We start from the raw sequence: 14,028 nt of genomic DNA, 5'->3' as shown, positions 1-14,028 counted from the left end.
AGGCTCTAAGCTGTCAGCACAGAGCGTGATGCAGGGCTCGAACTCACGAACTGTGAGATCATGACCTGAGCTGAAGTCAGACGCTTAACCAACTGAGCCACCCAGGGGCCCCTGGATTGGATTTTTCTATTGTAAATGAGATTCCCGCCCCCCCTCCCCGCCCCCATTACATTCTCTAACTGGACCACCTCTCACTCATGACTATTACTCTATCTTTTTTTTTTTTTTTAACATTTATTTATTTTTGAGACAGAGAGAGACAGAGCATGAACATGGGAGGGTCAGAGAGAGGGAGACACAGAATCTGAAACAGGCTCCAGGCTCTGAGCGGTCGGCACAGAGCCCAACGCAGGGCTCGAACTCACGGACCGCGAGATCATGACCTGAGCAGAAGTCGGCCGCTTAACCGACTGAGCCACCCAGGCGCCCCATCATGACTATTACTCTAAATTCCTAACCTCTATCAGACAGATTTGTTTTGCCTATTGTTTGTTCATCCTTATATAAATATAATAATATGAATATGTAAATATAATATATAGAGTAACTATTCATTTTTAATATATTCCTCTTATGGTTACCTTAAGATAGTTCAGACTTAATGCCAATGTCCATTTAGTTCATTCTCTTGGAATATTTTGGTAATAATTATATTGCCTCTAAATAATGACTGTTTTGACTAAGTTCTATCCCCAATGTGGGGTTTGAACTCACAACTCACAGCTCTGAAATCAACTCAATTCTACCAACTGAGCCAGGAATGCCAGAGAGTTTTTTCTCTTCAGTCTTCGTAGTTATAATTCACTTGTGTTACCTAGTTTACTACCTTGGATAGGATTCTCAGAAAATTTCTGAATAAAAGGGGCAACAACATTTATCTTATTTGTGACATTAATGTGAAATAATTCTTACTTTTACTCCCTTTAATTTTCTTAATGCTTATTTATTTCTTTTTGAGTGAAAGACAGAGCTCAAGCAGGCGAGGGTCAGAGAGAGAGGGGGAGACACAAAATCCGAAACAGGCTCCAGGCTCCGAGCTAGCTGTCAGCACAGAGCCTGTTGAGGGACTCGCACCCACGAACGGCAAAACCATGACCTGAGCCAAAGTCAGATGCTTAACCAACTGAACCACACAGACACCCCCGACCTTTACTCCCTTTATATAAACTTTTGACGGATTGTTTATTAGAAATTATTTTTACATTAATAAATGATCTTTCTCTTACTAATTTCCTATTTTTTTAACCGAAAGCCTGTTTTTGCATTGGTAGTGAGCACTGTAAGAGGTATTTCTTTTTCATATCGGATGGGTGATGTGCCAATATTGTAACAAGGTTTGAGGGAGGCATGTGTCACCCAGCAGTGTGAACGCTCAATCATCACGCTTATAAGCTACAAAAGGATCTACAAGTGGTATATGAAACGAGCAAACCAGTGGGATATAATCAAAAGACACCTATATGTTATTTCTCATGGTCCCTTTAAAATGTAGGGGCGCCTGGGTGGCGCAGTCGGTTAAGCGTCCGACTTCAGCCAGGTCACGATCTCGCGGTCCGTGAGTTCGAGCTCCGCGTCAGGCTCTGGGCTGATGGCTCGGAGCCTGGAGCCTGTTTCCGATTCTGTGTCTCCCTCTCTCTCTGCCCCTCCCCCGTTCATGCTCTGTCTCTCTCTGTCCCAAAAATAAATAAAAAACGTTGAAAAAAAAATTAAAAAAAAATAAAATGTATTCAGTGGGCAGGGTTTATTCCACCCTCCTGAATGAAACTCAAGTTTGACTTTTCTTATCACTTAGATAATTGGAAGTCCAGATATCATAGTAAGAGGCAAAAATCTATTTTCGATTCAATAATTTGGATGTCTTATCCAATATATGACTCTATCTATGTTAACACTTTAAACTGCATGCAAAGGTTAAGATTTCCCCAACACACAACTTTAAGTAGGGTCTGGTTTCAGGTGGGAAGCTAGCTTTTACAGAGGAAAATGTAGTAAATTTCTTTTCTCATTTACTACTTGGAGGAAGGCGGTAAAAGGGGAGCAGACAATTTATACTTAACTTTTGCTATTGTAAGATGATCTCATACTCTCTGGATCTGGAAAATTTGTGCCTGTCAATTTCCAAAATAAAATATTATACATCATACAGCTCAATAGAATCTTACAAAATGACCACATCCATGTACCTAGAGCCCAGATCAAGAATCTCGATATTGCCACACCCCAGAATTCTTCCTTATACACCTCTCACTCACTATGCTTACTCTATATTCAACCACTATGCCAACTGCTAGCAATATAGGCTAGATTTGCCTTTTTTTTTTTTTTTTTTTTTTTTACTTTTCCATAAATGGAATTATACAGAATGTACTATTTTGTATCTGGGTTCTTTCACTCAGTGTGTGTGAGATTTATCAATCTTATTAAATGATTCAGTAAGCCATTCTTTAATTTACTACGGGATAATACCCCATTGTATGAATCCATTTCACTGTTGACAAACATTTAGAAAGCTTTCAATTTGGCTAATATGAATAATTCTGCTATGAACATCTCATACATGTCTTTTTTGGCCATCAGTCCACATCACAGTCACTATGTGCATTGGAAAACAACATCAAGGGGAAGGACTTTTAATAATGTTGCTTATTGGGGCACCTGGGTGGCTCACTCAGTTAAGTATCCGATGTCAGCTCAGGTCAGGATCTCACAGTTCGTAGGGTTCGAGCCCCACATCAGGCTCTGTGCTGACAGCTCAGAAATAAACATTAAAAAAAACTTTTTTAATATTGTTGCTTATTCCTGTAAATGTTTCAAATTTTTTTTTACTGTTTTATTTATTCTTGAGAGAGAGAGAGATACAGAGACGGAGCATGAGCGAGGGAGGAGCAGAGTGAGAGAGGGACACAGAATCTGAAGCAGACTCCAGGCTCTGAGCTGTCAGCACAGAGCCCGATGTGGGGCTCGAACTCACAAGCTGTGAGATCATGACCTGAGCCAAAGTCGGACGTTCAACTGACTGAGCCACCCAGGTGACCCCTATTCCTGTAAATGTTCAAAATTAATTTTATCAGGGGCACCTGTCTGGCTCAGTTGGTACAGTGTGTGTACAACTCATGATCTTGGGGTTGTAGGTTTAAGTCCTACCTTGGGTGTAGACATTAAACATAAAATCTTTAAAAAAATGAAATAAAATAGGGGTGCCTGGATGGCTCAGTTGGTAAAGCATCCAACTCTTGGTTTTGGGTGGGGTCATGATCTCACAGATTTGTGAATTCGAGCCCCACGTAGGGCTCTGTACTGATAGTGTGGAGCCTGCTTGGGATCCTCTCTCTCTCCCTCTGTCTCTGTCCCTATCCCACACGAGCATGCACACTCTCTCTTTCTCAAAATAAAAAAATAAACAAAATAATCTAAAAAATAAAACAAATAATAAATAAATAAATAAATAATTTTATCAAGGGGTGCATGGCTGGCTCAGTCTGTAGAGCATGCAACTCTTGATCTCAGAGTTGAGTTTGAGCCCTATGTTGACTGTGTAGAGATTACTTAAAAATAAAATTCTTTGGGGGCGCCTGGGTGGTTCAGTCGGTTGAGCCTCCAACTTCGGCTCAGGTCATGATCTCACAGTTAATGAGTTCGAGCCCCACGTCGGGCTCTGCGCTGACAGTTCAGAGCCTGGAGCCTGTTTCAGATTCTGTGTCTCCCTCTCTCTCTGCCCCTCCCCTGCTCATGCTCTGTCTCTCTCTCCTTCAAAAAGAAATAAACATTAAAAAAAAAAATTAAAACACCAATCATAATAAACCAGAATGTTTTAAAATTTTTTTTCAAAAATATTAAAAAATTAAAAAAGAAAAAAATCTTGGGGCACCTGCGGGGCTCAGTTGGTTAAGCATCTGAATTTGTATTTTGGCTCAGGTCATGATCTCAAGGTTTGTAAGTTCAAACCCTACATCGGGCCCTCTGCTATCAGCACAGAGCCTGCTTCAGATCCTCTGCCCCCCCCAGCCCCTCCCCCTCAAAATTAAATAAACATTTCCAAATAATAAAACAAATAATAAACATTTCAATACCTTTAAAATATATTTAACAATAAATAAAATTAGGGGCACCTGGTGGCTCAACTGGTTTCGCATCTGACTTTGGCTCAGGTCAAGATCTCACAGTTTGTGAGTCCCAGCCCCGAGTCGGGCTCTGTGCTGACAGCTCGGAGCCTGGAGCCTGCTTCGGATTCTGTGTCTCCCTCTCTCTCTGCCCCTCCTCTGCTCACACTCTGTCTCTCTCCCTCTAGGTTAACGAAATATTTAAAAAAATAATAAGTTTAAAAAAAATAATAAACTTAATCAAGTACTTAAAATAAGAAAAGCTTCCTTTCTTGTGAAAGATGTTGTATTCCTTTTGTTTAATTTATCGTTGTTGTCGTTTGTGAGTGTAGCTGCCGCACAGTACTGTGTTAGTATCAGGCACACAGCTTAAGGATTCAACAAGTTTCTACGTTATGCTATGCTCTCCACTAGTATGGAAGCCTACCATCTGTCACTGTACGATGGTATCACAATATCCATGACTCCATTCCTTATGCTGTTCCTTTTATTCTTGTGACTTACTCATTTCATAACTGGAAGCCTGTACGTCCCATTCCCCTTCACCACTTTTGCCTAAGCCCCCACTCCCTTTCCTCTGGCGACCATCAGTTTGTTCTCTGTGTTTACATGGGCCTCATGACTCACTTCAAAGCTGACCAGCACCTCAGTTGAAATGTGAAGTTTAATGTCTTACCACGTAATCATTTTTCTACTTTACCCTATGAATATGATAAGTTGCATCAATATTTTCTCACGTCGAGCCAGCTGTGTAATTCCGAGACGACTTGATCATCACATTCAAATTTATATTTGAATTTATTGTATTTGTAGTAACTGTTGGATTTGAGGCCCCATGTTTTTAAGTTTGTAATTGTATTCATAAATGAGATTGGGCTATACTTTTCCTTTCATGCTGTTTTTATGTTTTAGCATTAGCATTACACTAGTTGTAAAAATGAATTAGCAATCTTTTCATATTCATATTTAAATACTATCAGAATAACCTTTTCTTTGAAAGGTTGCTAAAACTTACCTTTAAAACTTCTGTGCCTGGGACCCCTGGATGGCTTAGTTGGTTGAGCACCTGACTTCAGCTCAGGTCATGATCTCACCATCCATGAATTCAAGCCCTGAGTTAGGCTCTGTGTTGACAGCTCAGAGACTGGAGCCTGCTTTGGATTCTGGGTCTCTGTCTCTCTCTGCCCCTTCCCCACTCACACTCTATCTCTCTGTCTCTCTCAAAAAAAAAAAAAAAGAAAGAAAGAAAAGAAATTAAAAACATAAAAAAATAAAAGTAAATAAAAATTTAAAAAACTTCTATGCCTAACTAACATCTTTTGGGGTGGGAGAATTTTGACAGAATTAGGACAGCCACTTGGGCTCCTAGAAATAACTGTGGAAGGTTTTAGGGGAGGATGTGGGAATTTTGATAATCACACAGGGATAAGAAGAGAAATAATGTTGCTACCTTAGTTTTTAATTCAATCATAGAGAATATATTTGCATTGAAAATTTCAGTCAGGAGAATCTTAAGCTATATATTTCAAGCAGAGAGTATTTATTATTTTTAATACAAGAGTTTACTGAGTACCTAGAAGGGCTGAAGGAAAAGGCTTTACGCTGAGTGTAGGAGACAGTAACCTGGTGGCCTGTAATGAACCATGCCTCTTGGTTGTCAAACCCTTATGGAGACCTCATCCCTTAAAACTGGAGTGGCCCTGGGACTTATTTTAGCCCATAAAATGCAGTGAGGTGGTACTGTGCCAATTCTGGTCCTAAGCTTTAGGAAGACCTAGCACCATTTGCTCTTGCACTCAGGAAAAACTCTCCGCCTATAAGAAGTCCAGCTACCCCAGGGGAGAAACCAGTTGCAGAAGCCACATGGAGGAGTGGACGCACAAGACTACACAGGGAAGCCCTGAGGGGGAGCCCGGCCAATTTCGAGAACCAAGGCCACAGACATATGGCCCATCTTGGGCTCTTCCAGCCGGCCTCCAGCTACCTGAGCTACTCTAACCAAGGCAGCAGCGTGAAGTGAAGAAGCCATCTTGGATGGCACAGCCACTGCGGGCACCACACGGAGCAGGTATGGACTATTCCTTCTGCGCCCTGTTCAAATTTTTGACCCACAGGATCATGAGAGATAGTAACGTAGTTGCCTTTCGAAGCCACTACGTTTTGAAGGAGTTTGTCACACAGCAATAAATAACCAGAAAAATCTCCCAAACTCTGAGGGGGAAAAAAAATCACACGACAGAATAGACTTGGTAAGAAAGGGTCTTATCACCAGCAGTCACTCAAACACACTGCTTGTGCAGGTACTTCCTCCAGCGATATGGCTGCTTCCATCCTTACCTGTGTCCTCACCTCTGAATCAAAGATTCACGCAAATGCTTTTGATGGCTGGAACTTAGGTCACAAGCCTAGGGACAAGAGAGCATGCGAAACGTTAGTTGGGGGATTCTGATTTGAGAAAACAGATTTCCTACTTAGGACAGTTCTCAAATTTTGAAGTTGTTCAAAAGATGCTAAGCACCGCAAGATATTTTAACCCTGAAAAAAACTGTTCTAGAAGCTCAAGGAGTTTGATGGTCACACCGGAAGCCCTTATTTTTAAGTTGGTTATGGCTAATTTTATTATTTTGAACATATAATTAATTATGAATTATTCTTATATTCTGCCTGTACCCCCACCCTACTTCTTACTGTAACTCCTTTTCAATTAAGAGCAGATGTTAGAAGCAAGAGGACTTTGAAGGAGTGGCCTCGGGTAGTTTTGCAAAAGGGCTCAAATTTGGGCAAAGTTTTAAGGTCCTTTACAGGCCCAGAACAGCCAAACCTTTCTGTTCCCTTCTATGGAGAATTTATGTTGTCTCTGGTTTTAGAAATTATCCCATGTTTGTGCTCACTTCCAGTTTTCAAAGCAGATGTACTGAGGTGTAGTTTACATGCTGTAAAATTTGCCCAACCAATTAAATATGTGTTTATTTGTTTGTTTGTTTGTTTGTTGTTTATGCAACTGAACAACCATCGTCACAGTCTGAGCTGCTCCTTGTTTCTGTAGATTTGCCACTTACTGACATTTTACATAAATGTGAATGTGAATATTATAGGCAATCATATAATATCACGACCACTTTTAAAAGAAAAAAGATTTGTATTTGTCTTTCCATAAGTAATATATGCTTGCTTTTCAAACTTCAAAAATACGGGTTAAAAAAAAAAGAAAACTATTAAAAAAACAACTCTAACTCCACTACCAGGCGCTAATGACCTTCACATATGGGCATATATTAAAAAGAGAGAGTAAAGTCGAAACCTTTTATTGTGGTCTACAGGCCCAGCATGATCTGGAGTCTTTCAACATCGGCTAATGCTTTGTTCCCACCCATCTCTCCACACTCCAGCCAAACAGGTTTTATCTGAGTTTCAGGAATACACCAAGCTCTTTGCACACACGATTCATCTTGCCTGGACCTCCTCCTTTACCCTTGGAATGATTCACTCTTTCTCCTCCTTTGAGGGACTGTTTAGACCTCATCTCTATAGAAATGTCATCCCTGAGTACCCTGCCTAAATTAGTCCCTAACTCACCTGCCTTTTCATGTGTTCCTTTCATATCACCTGACTCAACCTGAAACATTCCTTTGTCTGCTTGCATTTTTGTTTATTTACATCCTCCATTTGATTGTAAATTACATGAGGGCAGATGGCCCATATCAAATATGTTGAATCCCTAGCACCTCTCACCAAACAGGTAAGTATTAGTGGAATGAATGGGTTCAATAAAGCCTCTTATCCTCTCTGTGCCTCAGTTTCCTCATCAAAAAATGGGAAAAAATTTGACATGCCTAGGTGGCTCAGTCAGTTAGGTGTCCCACTTCAGCACAGGTCATGATCTCCAGGTTTGTGGGTTCGAGCCCTTGGTCCAGCTCTGTGCTGACAGCTCAGAGCCTCAAGCCTGCTTCAGATTCTGTGTCTTCCTCTCTCTCTGCCCCTCCCCTGCTCATGTTCTGCTTCTCTCTCTCTCAAAAATAAATAAACATTAGAAAAAAATTTTTAATGGGAAAAATTGCGCCTTCCTCGTAGAATTTTTGTGAGCACATAATAAGCATTCAATAATTTTTAAAATTATTATGATCATCATGATTTTAGAATCTTTAGGGAGGACATTTTTGATTGCTTTATTCCCTCTGGAATTTTCAGTTTTTATTTTGGTTTTGCAATTTCCTTCTTTTCCAATGTCCTATTTCTTTGTGTTGTTTAATCCTATCCTGTTTTATGTAGCTGGTGCAGTAAGAAAGCCTAGAGTCTCATCTTCCCACCCCCTACCCTGTCTAGAACAAGGAGAATTCAGAGTAGGGCCCAAGATTAAGAAGACGGGAAGGGTGTAGATGTCTTAGACCTGTTGCTCTATGCCTTCAAGAGAACTGCTTCTCTTTCTTTGTCACTCTTTTCTTTGGCTTTATCTTTCTGAGCCTCTTCTCAACTCTAGAGAAAAGTTTTCATAGCCCATAGGAATAGCCAAGTTTAGCCTGTTTGTAGTGAGGTTTGAGACTATAGGGATTTAAAAAAAAATACCATAAGATCCCTTGAGATTCAACCCAGAGCAATAAATCCAAGAGTTACACCTTGGGGATCAAAGGCATTATTCCTTAGCAAGGAACGTTTACATTATCTGAGCTGTTCTCTATACATATCTCTTCATGACTTCTGGAAGTAGGCTACTCACCAAGGTCAAGACACTCTCACTCTCTTTCAATCAGCGACATGACTAACACATAGTCATGACCCTACTCCCAAACAAGTAAATTAGGACAAGAAGTGTTCATGTTAGGATCTGGAAAGAGTTCTGGAGATGGATGGTGGTGATGGTTGCAACACAATGGAAATGAACTGAATGCCACTGAACTATACACTTAAAAATGGTTAAAATGGCAAATTTTATGTTATATTTTACCACGATAAAAAAGTGTTTTTTAAATGCAGCTCTCCTAGCTTTTGTAAAGTATCCTGAAATAGGAAAGAAAAAAATCCCTTGAAAGCTTTAAGGTGCCATATTGAGAGTAAACTAAAACAGGAGATAAAGATAAAAATTCAATATATCTTTTTCCTCTTTTTTGTTCTACACTAATCAAGAAGCATGAAGTAGGAGTGGGTAAAAAGATACTATATTGAATTTGAGAGGCTTGACCCAATCTAAGCTGGACTGATGAGATTAGACTGAAGGAGAAGTTGAGTTTGGCATCCTCTAGAACAAATTCTGCATCTTTATGCTCCTCTTACCTAAAATGTCAGCAAAGAAAACACATGACGGGTGCCTGGGTGGCTCAGTCCCTTAAGGGTCTGACTCTTGATTTCAGCTCAGGTCATGATCTCATGGGTTTGTCAAATGGAGCCTTTCGTGCGGCTCTATGCTAACAGTGCAAAGCCTGTTGGGGATTCTCTCACTCCCTCTCTCTCTTGCCCTTCCCTGCTTGTGCACTCCCTCTATTTCTCTCTCTCTCTCTCAAAATAAATAAATAAACTTAAAAATAAAAAAGAAAATTACTTCTCAGGAAAAAAAAAGAAAGAAATTACTTGTCAGATTCAACTTCTGGGGCTCTAATTTATGACTCCTGCTTTAAAATCATGTTTCATATTTACAAATGCCACTTCAAACTCAAACTGCAAGCCAGTTTGGGATCATGGGATATTTCAGGTCATCTACCTTTCTTGCTACATTCTATAATTAAACTAGTAGTTTAAAGACAATCAGAGGCTATGCATTTCTTTTACTTCTAAAATGGAGTATGGGGGCACCTGGGTGGCTCAGTTGGTTAAGCATCTGACTCTGGATTTTAGCTCAGGTCATGATCTCATGGTTCATGGGTTTGAGCCCCATGTGGGCTCTTGGCTGATAGCATGGAGCCTGCTTGGGATTCTCTGTCTCCCTCTCTCTATGCACACCCCCCCCCCCCAGTCTCTCTCTCTCTCTCTCTCTCAAAATAAATAAATAAAATTTAAAAAAGAAAAAGAAAACATATGACAGCTTCTCAGCATTGCTCCTGCACAACATTTATGACTGTTTCCTCAGTCCTGCTATTTGGACAATTGGACCTTATTATATGTAAATTCACACTTGAACTTCCTAATGAGCATGGTCATATTTCCCTTTCCTATTCACAAACATCAATGTGAAATTATAACTACAACCGAAATAGTTCACAGTATTTAATTTTTATAAAAAGGGGAAGTGTACAACTGCATTAAAAAGACAACATTTTCTACGTCTGTGCTGTCACCAAAAGGTGTCTGGCATTCATTGGTGATGATGTTGTATGCGGGTAAAATGTTCTAAAACCACTATTGCTTACTCATGCCATTAAATCACAGCCTTTATGGGGCGCCTGGGTGGCTCAGTCGGTTAAGCGGCCGATTTCGGCTCAGGTCATGATCTCGCGGTTCGTGAGTTCGAGCCCCGCGTCGGGCTCTGTGCTGACCGCTCAGAGCCTGGAGCCTGTTTCCGATTCTGTGTCTCCCTCACTCTGATCCTCCCCTGTTCATGCTCTGTCTCTCCCTGTCTCAAAAATAAATAAAACGTTAAAAAAAAAAAATTAAATCACAGCCTTTATGAATTGAAAGCTAAGCTTGAATGAATGTAGGCAACACTAAATAATTCTGAGCCCCAGAAGTCTATGTCACTAAAGCAGTGCAAAAAAGAAAATAATTTCCAAATAGAGCCAGTGGAATAAAATTACAGCCTAATTTTCCTAGTTCTGTACTTACATTTTCACAGTCAGAGTTTCTTCAATTTTAATGTGGTTTAAAATTATTATTACATCTTCCTTTACAAACATTTGTATATAGCTTTTTCCAATACTCTTTTATTTCATATTGCTTAAATTCTGTGTACTAAAACAACTAATTTTACTATTCAAAGCTAACTTATAATATAAATACTAGGGCAATATTACGAAGATTTGGAAATCTTATATGAAGTTCCTTGATTGGAAAAGGTGAAAAGGGCCCACAGGAAGGCAGAATTCAGTTCCCTTCTCTGAACTCTGAGAGCTATTGAAATTTGTTGCTTTATGTTGGTATATTCTACTTCTTCTCTTGTTATATAGATATATTTGTACTTAAATTCCTCTGGAGGGTAAGATGATATCTGAGGCGTTCAATAAATATCTGCAGTTGAATATATATTGGTTAGTTAAAACAAAAATGGGAGAACTACATCACCCAAAGATAGATTACTACCTAAAAGTAATGTTACATGAACATACTTAGGCAGGGGAGAAGCAGCCAAATGTACTAAAGAACACACAAGGATTGTAGCCAAAATAGAGAAACAGAAGAGGAATGCCAACAGAAATAGAAGAACTTAGAGTAGAGCAAATGACCAGTAAAAGTTAAAAGACAAGACTGCCTGGGCAGCATGTTATTGCCTGAATCCAAGAAGGGACTCCTTTTTCCTTCTAGGAGATGGGTACCAGGGCAGAGGAAAAACTGGCTTGCACAGGAAGATCAATGAGGACAACACATGATTTAAGAATCAACTTAGTGGCTAGGATAAAAAGGACAGAAGAAATGGACTAAGACATAGTCCTGGCCCTTCAGGGATTCCAGTCATTTTGAGTCCCTAAATGATGAGTTTCAACTTCCATTTGTGTAGTTTACTTAATGTGATGGTTTTGTCCTATGTTAATTTGATTAAGCTGGATCACATTTCCCCAAATCCTCTTCCCCGAAAGATTCCAAGTTTGAGTTGGCCAAAAGAATTTTGGAGAGAGGAGCCTGGGTGGCTCAGTTGGTTGAGCGCCAGGCTTTGGCTCAGATCACGATCTCACACCCTGTGAGTTAGAGCCCCACGTTGGGCTCTGTGTTGGCAGCTCAGAGCCTGGAGTCTGCTTGGGATTCTGTGTCTCCCTCTCTGCCCCTTCACTGCTTGTATGCTGTCTCTCTCTCTCTCTCTCTCTCTCTCTCTCTCTCTCTCTCTCTCTCAAAAATAAACAGAAAAAAATAAAAAAATAATAATTTCAGAGATATTTGGAAGGTGGAAGTGAAGTGGCAGCCATTGCTCTGAAGGTCATTGTGGTTAGATGCTGGAAGAGACAGATGTAGAGGACCAGCAGATTTCAGCATGTCTTCATTCTCCACCAATTCACATCTGGCTCTTCTTCCCAACTTTTGACCCTGCTGACCAAAGGTGGCCCCAGGCCCAGCATTGGATGTTTGGCAGTTGATCCCCAGAGGTGGTAGTTGAATGGAGGCACTATTTCCCAGAGATCTCCCCATAAGCCTTCCCTATCTAGTCCTATTTTGGCAGCTGGACGTGCTTGGTTTCTTAGATTGCCTCCTTAGTTTCTACCTCTCTAATCTTCTGATGTGTTTCTTGGACCTTGACTTCTCCAGTTCCCCCCATGATTGTGTAAAGTCTACTTCTTGTAAAAAAGAACAAGAAAAAAGAAACTCTTCTCCCATAACTCATAGTGATTCTATGAGTACACAGTGGTTCTCCCTGACTAAAAAAGTTATTAATTTCAGAAAAAACTGAGGTTACTAAATAATTCTTAAATAATTACGTTAGGTTTAAAGTCCCCATTTAAGAACTTTCTTTGTTGTTTGTAGCAGAAATATATGAGATTAGGGGGACCCTTACATTCATCTGGTGTGAAGTATGAAATGACTAACTCTGATTAGATCTCTGATCGCAAAGATCTTACATTTAGGTAAATCTGTCTCCCTAATTAGTTTGGAGACATGATAGATAGATAGATAGATAGATAGATAGATAGATAGATAGATATGGAAGATATATCAATGTTTGGCTAACTGAATTCCTATTGATAACCCTTTTCTCACTTGTACTTTCCAGCTAGGTGTGGTTGTGTAAGAAAATATTGTTCAATAACGTAAAATGAGAAGTCTGCGCGACGTGATTTTTGGAAGAACTTCTGTTTTCTAAATAAAAAGAGATGGACCTAGGTAGCCTATCTCTTCATTCTACACCCTTTCTTCCTACCTAAAATTCAGATGTGGCTCCCAGAAGAGCAGTCATCTTCTGTTCACAAGTAAACAAGCCAGCATGAGGAAGAAGTCAAGTGAACTGAAGAGACACTGGCCTTGAAGTAATCAAGCTGCAATGCCAGCATCGATCTCTTAACTTCTTTTGCGTAAACCCCTACAGTTGAGTTTTCTGTTAATTAAAGCTGAAAGCATTTTTAATCGAGACAATATGTTAATTTTAAAAAATGAGTACTGCAGAAAGTAGCATATATAGGACTTTAGAATAGGATGATGAAGCTAAGAAGAGACCTAAGAAGTGTAACTAGATTTGGACTTTCAAGAGAAGAAAAAAAAAATTAATAAACATAGAATGATTGAAGGGCGTTTCTGAGTAAGATAATGGTGTAAAGAAAGGCCCAGGAAGAAAAGCATACATATTTTAATTTATGCATGAGCTAATGAAGTTTCTATACTGGGGTGGTACATGGAGAAAATAAAGAAGGAAAAGTTACTAGGATAATGTAGTGACAGGAAATATTTACCAAAGATTTGCTTTGTGTCAACACTGTATCCTTGCAACACAGTTATGAACAAAACCAAGTCCCTGCTCTCATGGAGTTCAATTCCACTGGAGATGAAGGTTAAGGTGTGAATGATGAAGTAGGGGTAAACTATTGTTAGTAAACTATTTTCTCCCCACAAGCTTGGTGACAAAAAGAAAGAGAAAAATAGGTCCACCGGACATTGTAAATAAAACAAATATAAGAATTCTCTGAAAGATGGCTGGCTACCGATTTTGGGATTCAAGGAATGACAATGGTGATGAGTTATTTCCTGGGTTTCCCTTTTGCCTCATACATCTTGCAGTAGATGCTTGGACAAACAAAAGAAACCATTAAAAAAAAAAAGCCTGCTCTTCATAGCCAATGAACCAGGAGAGGGGCAGCCTAGCAAG

At 39.8% G+C, this 14,028-nt stretch overlaps 1 non-coding gene across 1 annotated transcript; it reads right to left on the bottom strand.

Moving 5' to 3' along the window:
• Window positions 1–1,300: 1,300 nt before the first annotated feature.
• LOC122205743 lies at window positions 1,301–1,404 on the bottom strand. The gene has a single exon (XR_006196244.1). It is a non-coding gene; the product is annotated as a small nucleolar RNA U13 (small nucleolar RNA).
• Between the last annotated feature and the right edge of the window lie 12,624 nt (window positions 1,405–14,028).

This window comes from Panthera leo, chromosome D4, assembly GCF_018350215.1.
Source record: "Panthera leo isolate Ple1 chromosome D4, P.leo_Ple1_pat1.1, whole genome shotgun sequence".
NCBI classification, from domain to species: domain Eukaryota; kingdom Metazoa; phylum Chordata; class Mammalia; order Carnivora; family Felidae; genus Panthera; species Panthera leo.
Note: the sequence above shows the minus strand (reverse complement) of the source record. Positions and strands in the feature narration are given on the sequence as shown.